The sequence below is a fragment of the Plecotus auritus genome (genome assembly GCF_963455305.1).
Source record: "Plecotus auritus genome assembly, chromosome: X".
Taxonomy (NCBI): domain Eukaryota; kingdom Metazoa; phylum Chordata; class Mammalia; order Chiroptera; family Vespertilionidae; genus Plecotus; species Plecotus auritus.
Window position 1 is genome coordinate 87,299,804 of NC_137784.1, and position 12,797 is coordinate 87,312,600.

Below are 12,797 nucleotides of genomic sequence, written 5' to 3' on the forward strand. Positions count from 1 at the left end.
GGGAAATATACCCTATTTGCTGCTTGGGTATAGCTTCTTGGAATAGACACCTAGTCTCTTAGCTTTGGTGAGTAACTTTCTGCTAGATGAGAGGTAATGGATCCTGATTTCATATATTTCCTACTTGGACAGCTTCTAAGCAGAAGGGGTATTTAACCCTGTTTCCTCCCTTGATTTCCCAAAATGACCTCAAATTTTTAGTGTAAAGTTTTCAAAGTAACATGTATTAGTTTTATTTCATTATTATGAAAGTAATAATTCTCATTATAGAAAATGTAGAGACACATAAAGAAGAAAATAAACATCACCCTTAATTCTTTCATTGAGAGATAATTTTGGTTATTTCTTTTCTTAATAAGCAGAGATCCTCTTTGGAATTTTTACTGTAACTTTTATAGACAATTAATTTTATATATACATGTTATGCATAAACTACATAAATATGATTGCTGGATTTATTTTTTTATAGTGGTTCTTTTTTTCCCTTTTCTTTGTTTTGTTTGGCTCCTCTATTATATATATGAACAAATAGATGTTGAATAAAATATATACCTCTGGGAGAGAGCCAGGAAAACTGAGTAACTCCCTGAAACAGTCTAAGCCATCACCTTATATATATATATATGTGTGTGTGTGTGTGTGTGTGTGTGTGTGTGTGTGTGTGTGTGTGTGTATATATATTTCAGAGAGGAAGGAAGAAGGAGAGATAGAAACATCAATGATGAGAGAGAAGCATTGATTGGCTACCTCCTGCACACCCCCCACTGGGGATCGAGCCCACAACCAGGGCATATGCCCTGACCAGGAATCAAACCTGGGACCCTTCAATCTGCAGGCTGATCCTCTATCCATTGGGCCAAACCGGCTAGGGCATCTGTTTATCTTTCCATGCCATCCTGGCATATTACCAAACAAGTATGTATCCTTCCATATTTTTTCCATGCTTATATGTGTATATACACACACACCCTTATACACACACACACACACTTAACATGAGTTTTTGTTGTTTATTTTATAAAAATAGAATTTTATACATAATTTAATACAACTTGCCATTTTAGAAACGTCAATGATGAGAATCATTCATCGACTACCTCCTGCTTTCCTCCCACTGGGGATCAAGCCCACAATCTGGGCATGTGGCCTGACCGGGAATCAAACTGTGACCGCCTGGTTCATAGGTCGATACTCAACCACTGAGCCACGCCAGCTGGGCTAACTAGTATTCTTTTAAAACAAGGGTGCACAAAATTTTATAGAGGCACAACAATTTACTTAGCCATTCTCCTATTAATGAACATTTACATTTGTTCTTTCCAGATTTCTGCCACTATAATCAATGCTGAAATGAACATCATTCTGCATATGTCCGTAAATACTACTGGTGCTACACACACACACACACACACGAATTTATATATATTTGTTAACTATATGTCCATATTGATTTAAAAAAAATAGGCCATTATAATTTACTTTTACCTTTTCTATGTAATATATGAGATTATTCATTTCTTCATAATGCTACCAGCATAAGGTGTCATGGTTCTTTCATAATTTTGATAACTTAATGGATGAATTTCCTTGGCTACTAATGCATTTTATTATTATGTCATACTGTTTTGCCCAATTAAATTTGCCTTTTGAATTGTCTGTTCATATTATTGGCCCATTCTTATAGGTTGTTTGTATTTTTCTTAATTTGTAAGACCTCCTTGAATATTTTTGATATTGCCCCTATGTGTATCATCCTATATAATAAAGATTTAATATGCAAATTGACCATCACTCCAACACACAAGATGGCCGCCCCCATGTGGTCAAAGATGGCCACCCCCATGTGGACACAAGATGGCTGCCACAAGATGGACGGCAGAGGAGGGCAGTTGGGGGGGACCAAGCCTGCAGGGGAGGGCAGTTGGGGGGTACCAGGCCTGGAGAGGAGGGCAGTTGGAGGGGGGGACCAGGTCTGCAGGGGATGGCAGTTGAGGGGGGACCAGACCTACAGGGGAGGGCAGTTGAGGGTGACCAGGCCTGGAGAGGAGGGCAGTTGGGGGGTGACCAGGCCTGCAGGGGAGGGCAGTTGGGGGGGACCAGGCCTGCAGGGGAGGGCAGTTGGGGGGGAACAGGCCTGCAGGCGAGGGCAGTAGGGGGCAACCAGGCCAGCAGGGGATGGCATTTGGGGGTGACCAGGCCAGCAGGGGAGGGCAGTTGGGGGCAACCAGGCCTGCAGGGGAGGACAGTTAGGGGTGACCAGGCCAGCAAGGGAGTGCTGTTGGGGGTGACCAGGCCTGCAGGGGAGGGCAGTTAGGGGTGACCAGGCCAGCAAGGGAGTGCTGTTGGGGGTGACCAGGCCTGCAGGGGAGGGCAGTTAGGGGTGACCAGGCCAGCAAGGGAGTGCTGTTGGGGGTGACCAGGCCTGCAGGGGAGGGCAGTTAGGGGTGACCAGGCCAGCAAGGGAGTGCTGTTGGGGGTGACCAGGCCTGCAGGGGAGGGCAGTTAGGGGTGACCAGGCCAGCAAGGGAGTGCTGTTGGGGGTGACCAGGCCTGCAGGGGAGGGCAGTTAGGGGTGACCAGGCCAGCAAGGGAGTGCTGTTGGGGGTGACCAGGCCTGCAGGGGAGGGCAGTTAGGGGTGACCAGGCCAGCAAGGGAGTGCTGTTGGGGGTGACCAGGCCAGCAGGGGAGGGCAGTTGGGGGTGACCAGGCCTTCAGGGGAGGGCAGTTGGGGGCAACCAGGCTGGGAAGGGAGGGCAGTTAGGGGTGACCGGGCCAGCATGGGAGGGCAGTTGGGGACGAACAGGCCTGCAGGGGAAGACAGTTAGGGGCGATCAGGCTGGCAGGGGAGCAGTTAGGCATCGATTAGGCTGGCAGGGGAGTGGTTAGGGGGTGATCAGGTTGGCAGGCAGAAGTGGTTAGGGGCAATCAGGCAGGCAGGCAGGCGAGCATTTGGGAGCCAGCAGTCCTGGATTGTGAGAGGAATGTCCCAGATTGGAGAGGGTGCAGACTGGGCTGAGGGACACCCCCCACCTGTGCACAAATTTTGTGCACTGGGCCCGTAGTTGTTACAGATAATCTCTATGTATTGGGTTTGCTGGTGGTATATTTTTTTCCACATAATATTTTACTTTTTCACATACAAATATGACTCTTTTATTCAATAGGTTCTGGTTTCTAGTCTGGGTTAAAACTGTTTTCATAAAGGTAGATAACCAGTTGTAGTGGCATAATATATCAAGTAATCCCTACCTTTTCCTGTGAACAAAACTATCATCTTTGTCATCTTGCAAACTTTTTTTACTTGAATTTATTGGACTAATATTGGTTAATAAAATTATATAGGTTTCAGGTGTACAATTCTATAATACATTATCGGTATATTGTATTGTATGTTCACCATCCAAAATCAAGTCTTTTTCATCCCTTTATTACCCTCTTTTACCTCCTGCCATCCACATTTTCCTATAGTAATATACAGTAATCATCATACTGTTGTCTGTCTATGAGTTTATCTATTTAATTTTTTTTTGCTTAATCCCTCCACCTTTTTCACCCAGCACCTAACACCCTCCTCTCTGACATCTGTCAGTCTGTTTTCTGTATCTATGAGTCTGTTTCTATTTTGTTTGTTAGTTTATTTTGTTCACTAGATTCCATATATGAGTAACATCATGGTATTTGTCTTTCTCTGACTGGCTTATTTCACTTAATATAATACTCTTCAGGTCCATTCATGCTGTCGCAAAGGTAAGATTTCATTCTTTTTTACAGCCGAGTAGTATTCCATTGTGTAAATGTACCGCAGCTTTTTTATCCACTCATCTACTAATGAGCACTTGGGCTGCTTCCAAATCTTGGCTATTGTAAATAATGCTACAATGAATATAAGGGTACATATATTGTTTCAAATTAGTGTTTTGGGTTTCTTCAGATATATTCCAAGAAGTGGAATCACTAGGTCATAAGGCAGTTCCATTTTAATTTTTTTGAAGTAATTGCACACTGCTTTCCACAGTGGCTGCACTAGTCTGCATTCCCTCCAACAGTGCATGAGGGTTCCCTTTTCTCCCCATCCTCCCTGATGCTTGTTGTTTGTTGATTTATTGATGACCGGTATGAGGTGATATCTCATTGTTATTTTAAAAGAACATTGGTTAGTGACATTGAGCATCTTTTCATATGTCTCTTGGTCATCAATATGTTCTCTTTAGAGAAATACCTACTCAGGTCCTTTGTCCATTTTTTAATTAAATTGTTTTCTTTTTTGGTGTTGACTTGCATCAGTTCTTTATAAATTTTGGATATTAACCCCTTATCAGATATGTCATTGGCAAATATGTTCTTCCATTCAGTGGGTTGTCTTTTCATTTTGGTGATGGTTTCCTTTGCTGTGCAAAAAACAATTTAGTTTGATGCAGTTCCATTTGTTTATTTTTTCTTTTGTTTTTGTTGCCCGAGGAAATATATCAGAAAAAATATTGCTATGAGAAATGTCTGAGATTTTACTGCCTATGTTTTCTTATAGAAGTTTTATGGTTTCAAAACTAACATGAAAGCCTTTAATCCATTTTAAGTTTATTCTTGTGTATGGTGTAAGAAGATGGTTTAGTTTCATTTTCAGCACGGATCTGTACAAAGTTTCCAACACCGTTTTTTGAATATACTATCTTTACCACATTGTAAGTTCTTGCCTCCTTTGTCAGATATTAATTGAGCAAAATGGCTTGGGTCGATTTCTGGGTTCTCTGATCTGTTCCAGTCGTCTATATGTCTGTTCTTATGCCAATACCAGGTTGTTTTGAGTACAGTGGCTTTATAGTATAACTTGTTATCTGGTATTGTGATCCCTCCAACTTTGTTCTTCTTTCTCAAGATTGCTGCAGCTATTTGGGGTCTTTTTTGGTTCCATATAAATTTTTGGAGTGTTTGTTCTAGATCTGTGAAATATGCCATTGGTATTTAAATAGGGATTTCATTGAATCTATGGATTGCTTTAGGTAGTATGGACATTTTAAAAATGTTAATGATTCTAATTCATGAAGATGAAATATGCTTCTACTTGTGTTTTCTTCCTTTTCTTTCTGAAGTGTCTTATAATTTTCTGAGTATCAGTCTTTCATATCATTGGTTAAAAATTTATTTTTATTTTTTTTATTAAGGTATATGTGTACATATCTTACCATTGCCCCCCCCACCCCACTCCCATACATGCCCTCACCCCCCAATGTTTTGCATCCGTTGGTTACTCTTATATGCATGCATGTAAGTCCTTCAGTTGATCTCTTATTTCCCCCACCTCTCCCTAACAAACCCGCTATAATTTGACAGTCTGTTTGATGTTTTACTGCCTCTGTATCTATCTTTTTGTTCATCAGTTTATAATGTTTTTCATTATCCCCAAATGAGTGAGATCATGTGGTATTTTTCTTTCATTGACTGGCTTATTTGACTTAGGATAATGTTCTCTAATTCCATCCAGGTGCCTACAAACGGTAATAATTCCTTCTTTTTTATGGCAGCATAATATTCCAATGTGTAGATGTACCATAGTTTTCTGATCCAGTCATCTGCTGACGGGCACCTAGGCTGTTTCCAAATCTTAGTTATTATAATTGTGCTGCTATGAACATAGGGGTGCATATATCCTTTCTGATTGGTGTTTCTAGTTTCTTAGGATATATTCCTAGGAGTGGGATTACTGGGTCAAATGGGAGTTCCATTTTCAGTTTTTTGAGGAAACTCCATACTGTTCTCCACAGTGGCTGCACCAGTCTGCATTCCCACCAGCAGTGCACGAGGGTTCCTTTTTCTCCGCATCCTCGCCAGAACTTGTTCTTTGTTGATTTGTTGATGACTGCCATTTTGAGAGGTGTGAGATGGTATTGCATTGTCGTTTTGATTTGCATCTCTCGGATAATTAGTGACTTTGAGCATGTTTTCATGTGTCTCTTGGCCTTCCTTCTGTCTTCTTTTGGAAAGATTCTATTTAGGTCCGTTGCCCATTTTTTTATTGGATCATTTATCTTCCTTTTATTAAGTTTTATAAGCTGCCTGTAGATGTTGGAGATTAAACCTTTATCAGTGATAACATTTGCAAATATATTCTCCCATACAGTGGGGTTTCTTGTTGTTTTGTTGATGGTTTCTTTAGCTGTGCAAAAGTTTTTATTTTGATGTAGTCCCATTTGTTTATTTTCTCTTTGGCTTCCGTTGCCCCAGGGGCAGTATCAGTGAAGAAGTTCTTTCGGCATATGTCTGAGATTTTGCTGCCTGTGGATTCCTCTAGTATTTTTATGGTTTCCCGTCTTATATTTAAGTCCTGTACCCATTTTGAGTTTATTTTTGTGTATGGTGTAAGTTGGTGATCTAGTTTCATTTTTTTGCATGTATCTGTCCAATTTTCCCAACACCATTTATTAAAGAAACTGTCTTGACTCCAATGTATGGTCATGCCTCTTTTTTTTTTTTTTTTTCTGTTTCCTTTCTATTTTTTTTTCTTTTTTTTTTTTTTAATAAATCTTTATTGTTCAGATTATTACAGGTGTTCCTCTTTTTTTCCCCCTAGCTCCCCTCCACCTGATTCCCCACCCCACCCCATGCCCTTACCCCCCGCCACTGTCTTCATCCATAGGTGTAAGCTTTTTGTCCAGTCTCTTCCCGCACCCCTCACACCCCCTCCCCCCCGAGAATTGTCAGTCCACTCCCTTTCTATGTCCCTGATTCTATTATATTCACCAGTCCATTCTGTTCTTCAGATTTTTTATTCACTTGATTTTTAGATTCACTTGTTGGTAGGTATGTATTTGATGTCATTTTGTTGTTCATAATTTTTATCTTTACCTTTTTCTTCTTCTTCCTCTTCTTAAAGAACACCCTTCAGCATTTCATGTAATCCTGGTTTGGTGGTGATGAACTCCTTTAGCTTTTTCTTGTCTGTGAAGCTCTTTATCTGACCTTCAACTCTGAATGATAGCTTTGCTGGGTAGAGTAATCTTGGTTGTAGGTTCTTGCTGTTCATCACTTTGAATATTTCTTGCCACTCCCGTCTGGCCTGCATAGTTTCTGCCGAGAAATCAGCTGACAGTCGTATGGGTGCTCCCTTGTAGGTAACTAACCGTTTTTCTCTTGCTGCTTTCAAGATTCTCTCTTTGTCTTTTGCTCTTGGCATTTTAATTATGATGTGTCTTGGTGTGGTCCTCTTTGGATTCCTCTTGTATGGGGTTCTGTGCGCTTCCTGAACTTGTAAGTCTATTTCTTTCACCAGGTAGGGAAAGTTTTCTGTCATTATTTCTTCTAATAGGTTTTCAATATTTTGCTCTCTCTCTTCTTCTGGCACCCCAAAAATTCGGATGTTGGTACGCTTAAAGTTGTCCCAGAGGCTCCTTACACTATCTTCATATTTTTGGATTTTTTCTTTTTGTTTTTCTGGTTGGGTGTTTTTTGTTTCCTCATATTTCAGATCTTTGGTTTGATTCTTGGGGTACGTTGATCTACAGTTGAGTTTCGGTATATTCTTTATTTCAGACAGTGTATGCTTAATTTCTGACTGGTCCTTTTCCATTTTTTTGGCATTCTCATTAAGGTCCTTGAAGGTCTCATCAAGTTTCTCGGCGGTTTTTAGAAGATTCTTGAGTAACCTTATAAATGTGGTTCTGAACACTATGTCGTCCATTAGTTTGCTTTCCTCCATTTCTCTCATTCGTGACATGTTTCTTTGTCTCCGCATTTTGCTGCTTCCTTATGTTGATGGAGTGGCTTTGTGTGGTAGGTGACCTATAGGGGCCAGTAGCTCAGCCTCCCCAATCACCTGAGGTGGACGCCTTTGGTACACCCCTTTGTGGGCTGAGTGCAAAGTCTTGGTGTAGTTAAGCCTTGATTGCTGTTGGTACACTGGGAGGAATTGACCTCCAGGCCAATTGGCTGTGAGGACCCGCTGTGTCTATAATGGAAGAACTGCTGCGCTGGAGATACGCTTATGGTGCAGGGCTTGTTTCAGTGGGGCTTTGGTGCTCACTGAGTCTGCCTCTTGAATGTATCACTTATGGATGTGAGGAGTTGAATCTGGTGTCTCACACTGACCACTAGGTACACTGGCTTCTGGATCTCCAATGGGGTGCAGGTCAGCTACTGTCTGAGGCCACCCAGCAGGAGCTACAGCAAGAACTACAGTTTTCTCCTCTTTGCTTGGAGTTTGGAGGTTTTGGAGCTGTCTGACCCGGGCTGCAAGTTTGCTAGGTTAAGCTGCGATAGGGCAGGCCATTCATATGCTAAAGCTGCTGCTTGGAGCTTGGGTGGGTTCGTAGATTGTGCAGGGTGGGGTCTCAGGGCGTGACTAGGCTAGGGCGTGGCAAACAGTGATGGCTGCCAGTAAGCCGGCTCTGTGGCTCCGACCCTGTCCCCGCGTCCCGGGCCCCAGCACAATAAACAATTGTTCCTGCGCGCAGCCCTGCAAGCAAGCCTCCCTCACTTTCCGACCCCACAGCAGACAGTCCAGCTTCTCCCCGTAGGAGTTTGGGTCCCCCGCGTCTCCCCAGAAACGAGTTCGGAGTAATCGGGAGCTTATCTCCCTTCGGGTTGAAAACAGCAGCGCTTTCAGTCACCCGTCGCCAGCCCAATTCGCGCGTCTCCGTACCTCAGCTTTTCAGCGCTTGTGCACCCCTCAATGCTGTTTGCTCTTTCCTTCTAGTTGTAGAACTTCCACTCAGCCAGCTTTCCCGTGGTTCTGGGTGATAGACGTTCTGTCTTTTAGTTGTAGTTTTGAAATTGTTGTGCGAGGCAGCAGTTTAGGTGCTTACCTCGGTCATGCCTCTTTTGCCAAATATTAATTGTGCATAGTGGTTTTGGTCGATATCTGGATTCTCTATTCTATTCCATTGATCTATATGTCTGTTCTTGTGCCAGTACCAGGCTGTTTTGAGGACAGTGGCTTTGTAATACAGCTTGAAATCTGGTATTGAGATCCCTCCTACTTTATTCTTCTTTCTCAAGATTGCTGTAGCTATTCGGGGTCTTTTTTTATTCCAGATGAATTTTTGAGAGTTCTTTCTAGGTCTGTGAAATATGCCGTTGGTATTTTATTTTATTTTTTTTAAAATATATTTTATTGATATTTCACAGAGAGGAAGGGAGAGGGATAGAGAGCTAGAAACATTGATGAGAGAGAAACATCGATCAGCTGCCTCCTGCACACCCCCCACTGAGGATGTGCCCGCAACCAAGGTACATGCCCTTGACCGGAATCGAACCCGGGACCTTTCAGTCCGCAGGCTGACGCTCTATCCACTGAGCCAAACCGGTCTCGGCACTGTTGGTATTTTAATGGAGAGTGCATTGAATCTATAGATTGCTTTGGGTAGTATGGACATTTTAATGATGTTGATTCTACCAATCCATGAACATGGTATGTTCTTCCATCTGTTTACATCTTCCTCTATCTCTTTTTTCAGTGTCCTGTAGTTTTCCGAGTATAGGTCTTTTACCTCCTTGGTTAGGTTTATTCCTAAGTATCTTAATTTTTTTGGTGCGATGGTAAATGGGATTGTTTATTTAGTCTCTCTTTCTGTAAGTTCACTATTGGTGTATAGAAATGCCATAGATTTCTTGGTGTTAATTTTGTATCCTGCTACATTGCTGAATTCATTTATTAAGTCTGTTAGTTTTTTGATGGAGTCTTTTTTTTTTATGTACAATATCATATCTTCTGCAAATAAGGACAGCTTTACTTCTTCTTTTCCAATTTGGATGCCTTTTCTTTCTTCTTCTTGTCTAATTGCAATGGTTAGTACTTCCAGTACTATGTCGAACAGGAGTGGTGAGAGTGGGCATCCCTGTCTTGTTCCTGTTCTTAGGGAAATGGTTTTAGTTTTTGCCCTTTGAGTATGATGTTAGCTGTGGGTTTATCATATATAGCTTTTATTATGTTGAGGTATGATCCTTCTATTCCCACCTTGTTCAGAGTTTTTATCAAGAAAGGGTGTTGGATTTTGTCAAATGCTTTTTCTGCATCAATTGATGTGACTATGTGATTTTTATCTCTCAATTTGTTTATGTGATGTATCACATTTATTGATTTGCCGATATTGTACCATCCTTGCATTCCTGGGAAAACCCTGCTGGGTCATGGTGTATGATCTTTCTGATGTACTGCTGGATCCGATTTGCTAGAATTTTGTTGAGGATTTTGGCATCTACATTCATGAGGGATATTGGCCTGTAATTCTCCTTCATTGTGTTCTCTTTATCTGGTTTTGGTATTAGGGTGATGCTGGCTTCATAGAAGGAGCTTGGAAGTGTTCCTTCCTCTTGAATTTTTTGGAATAGTCTGAGGAGGGTAGGTTTTAGTTCTTCCTTGAATGTTTGGTAAAACTCTCCCATGAAGCCGTCTGACCCTGGGATTTGTTTGCCAGAAGCTTTTTGATGACTGCTTCAATTTCTTCCATAGTTACTGGCATTTTGAGCTGTTTAGATTCTTCCTGATTGAGTTTTGGAAGGTTATATTTTTCTAGGAATATGTCCATTTCCTCCAGGTTGTCCAGTTTGTTGGAATAGAGTTGTTCGTAGTATTTTTTAACAATCCTTTGTATTTCAGTGGGATCTGTTGTTATTTCACCTCTTTCATTTCTGATTTTGTTTATTTGGGTCCTCTCTCTTTGCTTATTGGTGAGACTGGCTATGGGTTCATCAATCTTGTTTATCCTTTCAAAGAACTAGCTCTTGGTTTTGTTGATCTTTTGTATTGTTTCTTTGGTCTCTATGTCATTTATCTCCGCTTTGATCTTTATTATTTCCTTCCTTCTGCTTACACTGGGCTTTTCTTGTTGCTCTTTTTCTAACTCTTTGAGTTGTAGGCTTAGGTATTTTATTACCATTGTTTCTTGTTTTTACAGTATGCTTGTAGAGCTATGAACTTCCCTCTCAAGACTGCTTTCGCTGTGTCCCATTGATTTTGGATTGTTGTGTTTTCATTGTCATTTGTTGCCATGATGTTTTTTATTTCTTCCTTGATCTCTCTGGTAACCCAATCATTGTTTAATAGCATGCTGTTTAGTCTCCATGTGTTTGATTTCTTTGGATTGTTTTTATTGTAGTTGATTTCAAGTTTTATGCCACTGTGATCTGAGAAGATGCTTGATATGATTTCTAACTTCTTGAATTTGAAGAGACTTTGCCTATGTCCCAACATATGGTCTATCTTCGAAAATTACCCATGTGCACTTGAAAAGAATGTATATTCTGTGGCTTTGCTGTGAAATGTTCTGAAGATGTCAATTAATTCCATCTGGTCTAGTGAGTCATTTAGGATTGATGTTCCTTTGCTGATTTTTTTTGGAGGATTTGTCCAATGGTGATAGTGGGGTATTAAAGTCTCCTACTATGATTGTATTGCTGTCAATATCTCCCTTGATATCCTCCCGGAGGTTTTTTTTAATGTATTTTGGTGCTGCTGTATTGGGTGCATATATGTTTACCAGAGTTATTTCTTCTTGTTGGATTGTTCCCTTTAGTATTATGAAGTGGCCTTCCTTATCTCTTGTTATGTCCTTCACTTTGAGATCTAATTTGTCAGATATAAGTATTGCTACCCCAGCTTTTTTTTCAGTTCCATTTGCCTGGAAAACCTTTTTCCATCCCTTCACCCTCAGTCTGTGTGCGTCTTTTTTTCTGAGGTGGGTTTCTTGTAGACAGCAGATATATGGGTCGTGTTTTCTAATCCAATCCGTTACCCTATGTCTTTTGATTGGGGCATTTAATCCATTTACATTTAAAGTTATTATTGATAGGTACTTATTTGTCGCCATTCCTATTCTTTACCCCTGTGTTCCTTCTTCACTTCCTTTTTTTTTTTTTTTTTTTTTTTGTAGCAGACCCTTTAGCATTTCTTGCATTGCTGGTTTGGTTGTAATAAATTCCCTTAGACCTTTTTTTTTTCTGTGAAGCTCCTGATTTCACCTTCAATTTTGATTGATAGCCTTGCTGGGTACAGTATTCTTGGATTCAGACCCTTCCTTTGCATGAGTTGTATGTTTCATTCCATTCGCTTCTGGCCTGATGAGTTTCTGTTGAGAAATCAGTTGCTAGTCTGATGGGGGTTCCTTTGTATGTAACTTTCTGTCTCTCTCTTGCCGCTTTTAAGATTCTTACTTTGTCGTTGGTGTTTGCCAATTTAATTATAATGTGCCTTGGTGTCAGTCTTTTGGGGTTCATGTTGCTTGGGACTCTCTGAGCTTCTTGGATTTGTGTGGGTTTTTTCTTCCCTATATCAGGGAAATTTTCTGTCATTATTTCTTCAAACAGGTTTTCTATTCTTTGCTTAGCTTCCTTTCCCTCTGGAACCCCTATTATGCAGATGTTGTTTTCTTTCGTGTTGTCCCAAACTTCCCTTAGGCTCTCCTTCTGCCTTTTAATTTTTTTTTTCTAGAAGTTGTTCTACTTGGCTATTTTTTCCCATCTTGTCTTCTAGCTCACTGATGCGGTCCTCTGCTTCTTCTAGTCTACTCTTGATGCTTTCTATTGAGTTCTTTACAGCAGCGATGTCATTTTTCATTTCTTCTTGGTTCTTCTTCATTTCCTCTTGGTTCTTGCTCATATTGTCGAATTTGTCTTCCATTCTTTTCAGCCACCTTATGACCATTTCTCTGAATTCTTTCTCTGGAAGGTTGCTTGCCTCCATTTCATTTACTTGATTTTCTGGTGATGCCTGCTTTTCTTTCATATGTGGGCTGTTTCTTTGTCTCCCCATGGTCTCTCTTCCCTGGATGTCTGCTTATGTAGTTCTCTCTCTCCTGCGTTGAATTAA

At 40.9% G+C, this 12,797-nt stretch overlaps 1 protein-coding gene across 4 annotated transcripts in view; it reads left to right on the forward strand.

The window, feature by feature from the left end:
• The window catches only part of TMEM164 (transmembrane protein 164), a 326,422-nt gene that overhangs the window by 110,522 nt on the left and 203,103 nt on the right, over positions 1–12,797 (forward strand). The gene's annotated exons all lie outside the window — the stretch shown is intronic.